This window comes from Spermophilus citellus, assembly GCF_964194105.1.
Source record: "Spermophilus citellus genome assembly, chromosome: 1".
NCBI classification, from domain to species: Eukaryota; Metazoa; Chordata; class Mammalia; order Rodentia; family Sciuridae; genus Spermophilus; species Spermophilus citellus.
In genome coordinates, this window is record NC_138182.1 from 27074667 (window position 1) to 27086203 (window position 11537).

Consider the following 11537-nt stretch of genomic DNA (forward strand, 5'->3'; position numbering starts at 1 on the left):
AATGATAGTTGACAACAATTAATTGCTTATTTCGAAGTACCTAGTTGGGAGGATTTTGAATGTTCCTAACACAAAGGAAGGATAAATGTTCAAAATGATAAATATGCCAATTACCCTGACTTGATCATTATCTATTCTTTATAAGTATGGAAAATCACACTGCACTCCATAAATATGTACAATTATGTCAATTAAGGATGAAAACAACTTTAAAAACATACGTTTTCTTTAAAAACACTAAACTGGAACTCATTACAAAGAAAAGGGTGGGTACTTGTGCTATGACGACCCCTGGAAGTGGGGACATTCTCTTAGGAAGTCGTGTCTGCCCATTTGTTTACTTGTGTATGTAGAAAGCACAGAGCAACTACCTGGTGCTAGGCACAAGGCTCAATGCTGGGGACACACAGGTGGGCACCTTCCCAGGGTTTAGCTTAGGCCCAGGGGAAAGCAGAGGATTATAAGCTGTTACAGTAAAAGTGATCAGGGCTATGGCTGAGGGGGTTAGCGCCCAGGCTCTCACACAGGGGTCGAGGAAGGACCTGAACCTGGGTCCTGATGTCTGTCCACGGTGCAGGGATTCCTTCTCTGTGACCACCCCCATTTACTTGCCTTTGCTCAGCTCAACACCCACCAGAGGAACAGCTCCTATGCCTGGGGACCCTCTGATGGCACACATGGGCCGCCTCTTCTCTTCCTGAGTTTGCAGTATGTAGGAAGCTTGGCTTCGGTGCCATATTTGTTCCGTCCTCCCTGCTCCTAAGCATGAGAATGACTCCCGGGAGGAAATTTTTGAGTTTGAAAATTCATGTTGTATGAAATATTAATTTTCCTACTTTGCAAGTTCTTGAAATTCACATTTCCTGTATTAAAACTACTAAGAAGTAGAAATACTTGTACTTTCCAAAGTGAGGTGATTAACTAGTTGGTAGGAGACATAACTGATTCTAGATACACCTGATGGATTTTAAAAAGGGAAGGTACTTTAAGTGGCAGTATCCAGGCATGTGTTCATTTCACATTGCTCTGTAAACCAGTCCAACAGGTGTTAGCAGACAGATGTTCACCAAATGTTCAGCCCTCGGGGAGAAAACATTAACAAAACACACAGCATATTTCCCCTGAGTATCAGCAACTGAAGGAAACATTTTACCTTCTACTATCATGATTTCCAAACACAATTTGGAAAATCTTATTGAATGCCTTTACATCGCAAAAGTAGTACTAGCTATGGTGATAAAAGATAAATACACTCTTGATGTATAAACAATCCCTTTCATTTAATAGTCCATGGCTAAAGAAGTTCTATAATAATCTTGTCCTTCTGTAAGTCTTCCTTTTATTAGGGGGAGGAGGGTGTTTAAGACTAATCCCCACCAGGAATGGTGGAATGCACCTGTAATTCCAGAGACTCAGGAGGCTGAGCCATGAGGATTGAAAGTTTGAGGCCAGTCTCAGCAACTTTGTGAAGCCCTATGCAACTTAGTGAGAACTTGTTTCAAAATAAAAAGAACTGGGAATGTAGCTCAGTGGTAGAGCATCCCTGGATTCAATCACCAGTACCAACAAAACAAAACAACAGCAACAACAAAAAGAAAACCCAACCCAAAAACTCTTCACACCAAACTGAGCCACATCAGTCTTCACAGAGCTGCAAGTTTGTTTATTTGCATTGCTGGAGATCCCTACTGAGTAGCATTGATTGACACATTCTTATTGATTCTTCAGTCCTATGTAGCTTCAAAGTTGTCTTCGTTATCTTTGGTATGGTTTTCCTTTAGGGCCTCAGAGCTTGTCCCCTTAACTACTGTAACAACCTGGGAGCTACTCTTTCTACCATGGCTTTGCCCCTGCCCAAGTGGTACTTAAACTGCTACTAGGATGCACGAAATCCTTCAGTGTCACCTATGCCTGCAGGATGCAGCCTCAGGGTTCCAGCCCAGCTCACGGTCTTCTCTTGTCACTTTTGACATTCCTGTCCCATAGCTTCCTGTTCCAAGTCATACCCAACCTCTGACAAGTTGAGAAGTCTGAAGCTTCCCTGTGTCTGGAGGAGCCTATGCGCTCAACCCACACTGCTTCTCCTCAATGTCCCCCAGCTCCTTTCCATGGCCCACTTTTTTTTTTTTTTTTTTTTTTTTTTTTTTTGGTACTGAGGACCTTTTACCACTGAGCTAGAGGGTCTAAGTTACTGACAGTGTTGAGATCAGCCTCAAACTTGGATCCTCTTGCCTCAGCCTCCTGAATTGCTGAGATCGTAGGCATGCTCCATGGCATCTGCAATTTATTTATTTATTTGTTTTTGATACGGGGGACTGAATTCAGAGGCGCTTTACCATTGAGGACTGAACTACATTGTCAGCTTTTTTTTTTTTTTTTTTTTTTAATTTTGAGACAAGATCTCAGTTAAGTTGCCGAGGGCCTTGTTAAATTGCTGAGGTTGGCCTCAAAACTTGCAATCCTTCTGCTTCAGCCTCCAGAGCCACTGGGATTATAGGTGTGTTCCACAGCACCCATTTGTTTAAATTATTATGATGATGATGGAGAAGTTTAAGAAGCTTTTAAGTTAGTATAGTCAGCGGGTTCCACATTTGTGGATTCAACCAACCTTGGATTGAAAATGGGGAAAAAATTACATCTGTACTGAACATGTATAAACTTCTTGTCATTATCCCCTAAACAATACAGTATAACAACTATCTACATAGCATTTACACTGCATTAGAAATCCATATTATCTAGAGACAATTTAAAGTATAGGGGATGGGCTGAGGACATAGCTCAGTGGTAGAGTGCCTGCCTTGCATGCATGAGGCCCTAGGTTCAATCCTCAGCACCACAAACCAATCAAACAAACAAACAAAAAAAAACATACAGGAAGATGTATGTGGGTTTTATGCAAATACTATACCATTTTATGGAAGGGATGTGAGCGTCCTTGGATTTTGGTATCCACAGTGGTCCTGGAACAACCCCTTTGGCTACTGAGGGAGAACTGTATAATAAACACAGGTTCATTCATATTCACTAATTGTTAACATGTTGTCACATGTGCTCATTTGCTGTACCCCCCACACCGCCCCCAAGAATCATTTGAGAGTACCATGGAGACGTTATGACACTTTCCTCTTAGATTCTTCAGCCTATGTCTCCTAAAAATAGGACTTTCGTCTTACCTAACCACAATATGATGATAACACTCAGGAAATTTAATATCAAAATATTAAAATTTAATTTGAATATGCAGTCAAGATTCACATTTTTCCTCAGTCAGCTAACTCTTGTTTGCCCTTCAAGATTAAGCTCCAGGAAAATGACGTGACCTTTCAACATACCTGTGCCCCTGTGTGTGAGGCTTGCGAGCACCCACAACACCAGGTATGTCTCCTCTACACTTTTACTCCCTTTTGCACACTCGGTTGATGCACTTAATACAGACGATCATACATCTATTTCCTTTTCTGTAGTATCTGAAACTTAACTGGACTCATTTCAATTCCTCGGGCACTTCATACACCACCTGGCACTGGTTGGTGACTGAATGGATAAACGAATGAATGAGTGGTGACATTCGAGATTCTCTTCCTCTCTTACTCTAACTGGCCAATGTGGTCTCGGAACCTTCTGGGCAATACTTCACATGTTCTCAATTTCATCTCCTATTTTAAACACTGCCGTGGGGCTCCTGGTCTTGTGCAGATGCAGCCTGGAAGCACCCTGCTTTGGCCTGTTCTGTGCAACTCTTGCTTCCAGCCCCAGGGCTATGTGGGAACCACCTGCGCTTGGCTATGAACAATCTGGAAAAAGAGGGTGGGGTTTGGGTGGTTGTGAAAGCTCACCATTGACTGTGAAGAACAGGAGCGCATAAGAAAAATGCTCCCCACTTTTGATCCCAGGGTGGATGACTCTCAGATGCATTTTATGAAGCTCCTCAGAAGCTCCCATGGGATCTAGGAGCAGATATTCACAAAGGTTGCCAACTTGAAAAGGATCCTTGGACTCTATTGTTCTTTCCTGGTGCCACTCTTCTGTCTCTCTCATTTGTTCTCTGGGGACGTATTCCCAGACCAACAAACTGCAGCCAAGTCCTTGTCACAGGCTCTATTTTCAGGAGAGCCCAGAAGACAACAGTGAGGTAAGGTAAACAGACAACGGGCCTGGGAGCCAGACCGACCTGAATTTGAATCTAAGTATGGACGTTTACCAGCCATGACCTGGGCAGGTCATTTAACAGTTTGACTTCTGATAATACTTCCTTTATAGAACTGTGATAATGAGTAATCCCTGGCTCTGTGAGCATGCATGTGCGCGCGCTCTCTCTCTCTCTCTCTCTCTCTCTCTCTCTCTCTCTCTCACACACACACACACACACACACACACACAGAATATACATAAGCTGAAGAGTCATGACTGACTATAATAAATCATGTTATGTATCTGTCTAGCTTAGAAACCATCTTCTTCCTTCCATTTTCTTTTTTTGTTTTGTTTTGGTACTGGGGATTGAACCCAGGGGTGCTTAACCATTAAGCCACGTTCCCAAACCACCCCCCCCCCCACTTTTTTTTTTGAGACAGGTTATCACTAAGTTGCTTAGGGCCTAGCTAATTTGCTGAGGCTTGTCTTGAACTCAGAATCCTCCTGCCTCAGCCTCCCGAGTTGCTGGGATTGCAGGTGTGCACCACGGCACTCAGCTACTTCCCAGTTTTCTTAAAATTTACTACCTCTTCCCTCATTTTCATGTGCTCATATTAACTAGGAGATTTCATGATCCTCCCCTCTAGCCATAACTCCCTGGACACGGAGGAGATTCATTTTTTGGCAGGGAACAGGGCTGAACTGGAGATCAAGAATAGGCAGCTAATATAGCACATAGTTTTAGGGATAAAATGTTCATCCCGGGACCTTTGGAGTCACCATGTTTTGCCATGTGGATGGAGAAGCCCAAAAACCTGGTTTACAGAAAGAAACAAAAACGAGGCACATTTAAGTATCACAGGGCTTCATTTATGTGTCTCACAGACTTCCTGAAGAAGCAGAGATGGGAGAGCACAGGGAGAAAGAACTTGGGATTCAGTTCCAAGGTCCATTTCTTTCTTGAGGCCCAGCTGTATTCTTCCATTTATATCCCTTTTTGGTTTTGGTTAATTTTAATTAGTTACTTTTACTAGTAACTGAAGTTCAAATCAATGCACTGGGAATACACTAATATATGGAATAAACAATGCCTAGAATTACTTTGTGTGTGTGTGTGTGTGTGTGTGTGTGTGTGTGTGTGTGTGTGTGTGTTTTCTAGGGATTGAACCCAGGGCCTTGTGCATTCGAGACAGGCACTTTACCAACTGAGGTATATTCCCAGCCCCTAGAATTACTCTTTAAAACACTCATCCTAAATTTAGGAAAAGACAAACCACAAACCACATTTCTCTAATATCTTTTCTTGAACCCATAGGGTCTTGCTGAGTGGCTAAGTGCCTCGCTAATTTCTGAGGCTGGCTTTGAACTCTCGATCCTCCTGCCTCAGCCTCCCAAGCCGCTGGGATTACAGGCGTGCACTACCATATGTGGTTTTTCTCTAATATCTTAAACCTAACTTTCAGCAAGAAATTTTCAACCCTTGGGTCAGGAACTTAAGAAAACTAGCTTACGTATCAATATCTCACAGGAAAATGTTGTTTTGCTTATACCTAAGATTTTTCAAAGCTTTGGGATCTCAAAAGTAGTTTTTATTCAAAAGCTTCACTTCATTACCATAATATCCATAGTCAAAAATAATGTATATAAGGATTACTATGTTTGAAATATTAATCTGTATGGATTTTATGAGATACACCAAGTTGTTTATATACTTTGTGGGAAATGAGAATTATTCAAAGGAAAAAAAATCTTACTTTCTCAATGGGAGAAGCATCAGAAATCTGCAAAGATCTTAGAAAAAGCAGCTTTGGAAGCTTCTGCCATAGCTGTCAATAAGCAGGAGATGCCAGCACACCTTCAAGGAGCGCATTCATTAAAACCAGTCTGAATCCTTAAGACACTGCAATTAATTTACTTCCATATAAATTTAAAAGAAGTTATTTGTTATATTAATGTATTTCAAACATAGCTTTTATGATCTCATGTAAATATTTTAAAAGAGTAATAATTATGTTTTTGTAGATTAACAAAATATGCACTGAATGCCATATATTTTTTCCCATCTTTTTATCTTTATTTTTCTATAAGCAGTGTTCTTGTGGAAACAAGTTGTCTGTCAATTCTATTAAAAAATTCCTTGGGTACTTATAATGCATCAATTAAAAGAAATATAAATAAATAATTCCTCGGGTGCTGCACATCGGTATAAATAATGTAATCGGTAAGAATTTAATTCTAAATGTAATCAGAGTGATCCTCAACACCTGTTAAAACCATCACTACACTGTTACTTTGTGTTAACATAATTATTATGATTATTTACATGTATATATTGGTCTCCTCAATTAGGGAGTAAGAGAGCATTCATTAAAACCAGTCTGAATCCCTGAGGCTAGAGATCTTGCTTTACATATCTTTGTGTGCCCTGGACCTAGCACATTGTGATGTCCATCAATTAGTGTTGACCAAAGAATCCTAAACATAAGGATTCAATTCGCAGTTAAAAAAAGGGCTTTGGAGCCAGGCACTGTGGCACATGCCTGTAATCCCAGCAGCTCTGGAGTCTGAGGCAGGAGGATCATGAGTTCAAAGCCAGCCTCAGCAAAATCGAGGCTCTAAGCAGCTCTGTGAGACCCTGTCTCTAAATAAAACACAAAATAGGGCTGGGGATGTGGTTCAGTGGTCTAGTGCCCCTGAGTTCAATCCCTGGTACCAAAAAAAAAAAAAAAAAAAAAAAGACTTTGGAGGACATTTGTAACCCACTCTCCTAACTACCCATTCTACTTCCCCTAACTACCCATTTTACTTCCCCTAACTACCCATTCTACCACTGTTAGCATAAACACTTCTAGGAGAACTTCTCTCTGCTCCCAATTTTACTCACCACAGTAAAGCTAATTGTTATCTGATATACTTTTTTTTTAAAGGAGTTGAATTTTGCTCCTTTTTATTTTTTCACCTCCTGAGGACAGTTCTAACTTCAGGAATTATATATAGTCTGGAAAGGGCAAGGAACGTCAGGGAAAGAGGGACGGGAACAGAGAGGGACTTGAATCACAGGCTCAGAGTCTGGTGGGTGTGGAGGTGGATTTTGAGTCCTGCCAGTGCCCTCGGGGCTCCTTCCTTTGAATGTGTCTGGCATATTCTGTGTATGCCTGGGAAGGATCCATGTGAAAACTGCAATGACACACATACCTAAATTAGCATCATACAACTTCCAAAAACTGAGCCTAGGCAAAAGTTATTTAAAAAAAAAAAAAAGAAGAAGAAGAAGAATGGAGAAAACAGGGACTCAAGTGCAGTTTCCTGGGTTTCCCTTGGAACCTTCCCAGGCAAAGATGGGACAGAAATCTTTTTTTGTCACTTTGATTTGTGGTAGTCTGGAAACTTAACCCTTGTTAACCTGAGATCTGCAACCCTGATTACCGGATTACGACTTTCAATGGAAAGGTAAAGATGATGAAAAGGTAAAGATGATAAAAATGAAACAATATTCTAGAAACTGTTCTCTGTAATTTCATATGATCCAGTATATGTTCACTTGGCAAAGGTAAACAGTACTAAATTTAAGAAGTAGTTTCTATATCTTGTTATCTCATTATTAGTTAAGATTGTGGAATTTAAAACTATTTTTTCACCATGATATCTGCAGAAAAATGTTTTTAAAAAAAACTAAGGGCCAGGGTGCGGTGGCGCATACCTGTAATCCCAGCGGCTTGGAGGCTGAGGCAGGAGATCTTGAGTTCAGGAGCCAGCCTCAGCAAAAGTGAGGCCCTAAGCAACTTAGTGAGACCCTGTCTCTAAATAAAATACAAAATAAGAGTGGGGATGTGGCTCAGTGGTTGAGTAGTTCAATCCCCAGTTTAAAAAAAAAATATCGGAGTTTTCTTTCCGCTTCAAGGAATAATGATTTTCAAGAGTGATCCTGGGCCAGCTTCGAGAGCCAGCCACCTGGGACCTTATTAGACCTGCAAATCCTTGGGCCTCACCCCAGACCTCCTAAACCAGAACCTCTGGGGGTGTGGCCCAGCAATGGGTTTTTCATGAGCCTCAAACAATTCTGATGTATGATAAAATCTGAGGACCATCAACCCAGACTAGATTATTACCTCCTACAGGTCAAGGTCCAAAATTGTTGAAGGCTATCCCTGCTCATAGTAAATGTTTATAATGCATTGAAGGAATAGTCTACATATACATTTTCCCAGAAAAACTTTGAATCTATATTTATTCTTAAAAATAAAAGTCTTTTTTTTTTTTTTTTTTCTTGCAGTACTAGGGATTGAACCCAGGGCCCTGGACATTCTAGACAAGAACTCTAAGCTACATTCCCAGCCCTTTCTATTTTACTTTGAGACAGGTTCTTACTACATTTCCCTGGCTGGCCTTGGATTTGTGATTTTCCTGTCTCAGTCTCCCAAGCAGCTGGGATTACAGGAGTGCATCACCACGTCCAGCATAAAATCACAAGGACCTTTTGAGGACTTCTCCAGAGACACATGAATCTGTTCCTTCCATCTATCTTTAGGTGCAAAGTCAGTGAATTATCACATTTTCATTACCCATTAGATCAGGATTTCTCAACCTCAGCATTACTGGCATTTCAGTAATGGGGAGGCTGGGAAGGCTGTCGCAGGCATTGTTTAGCAACCCCGCTGGCCACTACCCATTAGATGCTAGTAGCACCAACCCAGTTGTGAGAACAGAAAATGTTTCAAACATTGTCACATGTACTTGGGGCTGGGGGACAGGGCAAGATCAATCCCTGTTGAGAACCCCAGCCTTAGGTCATTCCTTATCATCAAGGACTAGGCATTCGCCTCACTCCAAGGCGAGCTGCTTCCTGTGCGTCTAGAACAGGTAGGGAAGCACACTGTAGGGAAACTGCTTCCTCCCCAATCACCCATGGTCATGTACAGGACAATGGACTATTGTACCAGTTTAACTCCCAATCCCGGTCAGACTGCCCAAGTCTTAACGTCAGTTTACTAGTTTTGTTTCCTTGAGACTGGAATTTAAATAACACATCAAAACTATGAAATCATGGAGGTGGGACTCCAGCCGTGCACTACGTCCACACCTCTTTGACAATCTGGCATTCAGAAATGGAACGTTCACAGATGTGCTTGTAGTAGGCTGCTCTAACACATGAGATCTAAATTTAGATAGCTATGTGGGGAAATTTCAGTTTTTAAGAAAAGCGGATGGAATTCAGCTTCAAATAGATGGGCACCTGGAGTTCTGTGAGATTCTAGTCATTGCTGCCCAACTAGGGCATCAGCAAGCTAAGATTTACAAATGTGTATTGAGCCTAGATCTCTACGTAACTCCTAATAGGAGACGGAGGAGGCTGCAAATACAAGCTAAAAATATCTCCACTTGGAAACAGCAGATTGTGAAAGGGTATGTGAGTGACAATTATTAAATAATTAAGAGTATGACTAAGATGAATCTGCATTCATTCACCAAAATCTCATATTCAAAAAAAGTCAGAAAAGAGGCACAGCGTGATGGATGACGCCTTGGTGCACTTCAGATATCAGGTGTTCCTCATTATTAAACTAAATCAATCCCTAGCACCTGCTCTCACAGCACTCAGCAGAATTTAAAATTATTTATAATTGCTGGGCGTGGTGGCACATGCCTGTAATCCCAGCAGCTCTGGAGTCTGAGGCAGGAGGATTGTGAGTTCAAAGCCAGCCTCAGCAACAGTGAGGCACTAAGCAAGTTGGTGAGACCCTGTCTCTAAATAAAATACAAAAGAGGGCTGGGGATGTGGCTCAGTGGTTGAGTGCCCCTGAGTTCTAACCCCAGTAACAAATAAAAAAAATTATTTATAATTATTTGTATAATTTTGTTGTTATTGTTGTTACTGGGTAATGAACCCAGAGGCACTTTACCACTGAGTCACATCTCCAGCCTTTTAATTTTTTTTTCATGTTGAGACAGGGTGTCACTAAATTGTTTAGGCCTAAGTGGCTGAGGCTGGACTGGAACTTGTGATCCTCCCACTTTGCCCCCCCACCCCCCGAAGTCACTGAGATTACAGGGGTGCACCACTGTGCCCTGCTTACATAACTATCTTTCTTTCTATCCCGTGAACTCTGTGAGGACAGGGCTTCTATCCTGTGTGCATCGCTGCAGCTCTAGGGCTAGCTCAATAGATATTTTTGGAAGAAGTAAATGAGAAAAGAGGAGCCCCAAAGAGGCTGCAAAATAAAAAGCTAGAAAGATGGAAGTACAGGAAAAAGTGAGGTCATGTGAATCAAAGGAAAAAGTGTTCCTTGGCAGGGTGGTCAGCAAGGTCGAGTACCACAAAGGCAAAGAGTAAGAAAAAGATAAAACAGTACTTCTAGTTATGGCCAATGTGAAGGATTAGCCAAACCTCTTTCTTCAGGAACAGCTGTCTGCAGTGGGTGGAGTAATCAAACAGGCAACAGAGGCCAAGCCTTTCAGAAAGCTTGCATCTGACTAGAAGGAGGCGGGTCAGGTCAAGGGCTAAAGGAGAATGTGGGGTCAAAGTGCTGTTTTCCTCCCAGGGAATGTCAGGGCATAGCATTGGGTGAAAACACTTGAGATAAAAGCCCATTATCAATGAAGAAGTTACAACACAGTCCTCCTCGTCTATGCAGGAGGCCCAAGCAGGAGGATCTGAAGTTTGAGGCCAGCCTGGGGGAATTTAGCCAGACTGCCTAAAATAAATAAATAGGTAAGTAAATAACAAGGACTGGGGATGTGGCTCAGTGGTAAAGCACCATGGGTTCAATCCCAATACTAAAAAAAAGTGGGTATGTGGGGAGGCACTGAGGGATATAACTAAGTGGTACAGCCCTGAGTTCAACCCACAGAACCACAAACAAAACAAAACAAATAAAGAAACAAAGAAACCTACATTCATGAAGAGCTGGGAAAAGATCAGATCAGATTTAAAGAGGCAGTAGCACATTTCTTCCCTTGGAGACAGAGAATAAGGAAGAATAACGAGAGGCACCTACGGAGGTAAGTTTCTAACTGTTGAGGAGGAGGCTCAGGAAATGTGAGAATAACGGCCATTAATATAGAAATATGCTACCTATATGTATATGTATTTGTGTGTGTGTGTGTGTGTATGTGTGTCCTGTGAAGGAGGTGGCAGTCAATTGGCAGAGGGTAGTGGTGTCAATACTGAAGTCTGAAAAGCAATGGACATTTGGAACAAGTACATGGACCAGCAGAGGTTGGAGTTCATAAGCTGGAATTGACTTCAGATTATATTTTTTCTCCAGGAGCAAGAGATCAGAGAACAGGGTGTTCAAAGAAATGAAAGTTCTGTTAAGAAGGCGCAGAGCTGGTAAAAGGTAGGAAGCATCAGGGGCTTAGGGAGGGGCCAGGTAATAGCTGGGTTTATAATTCACACTGAA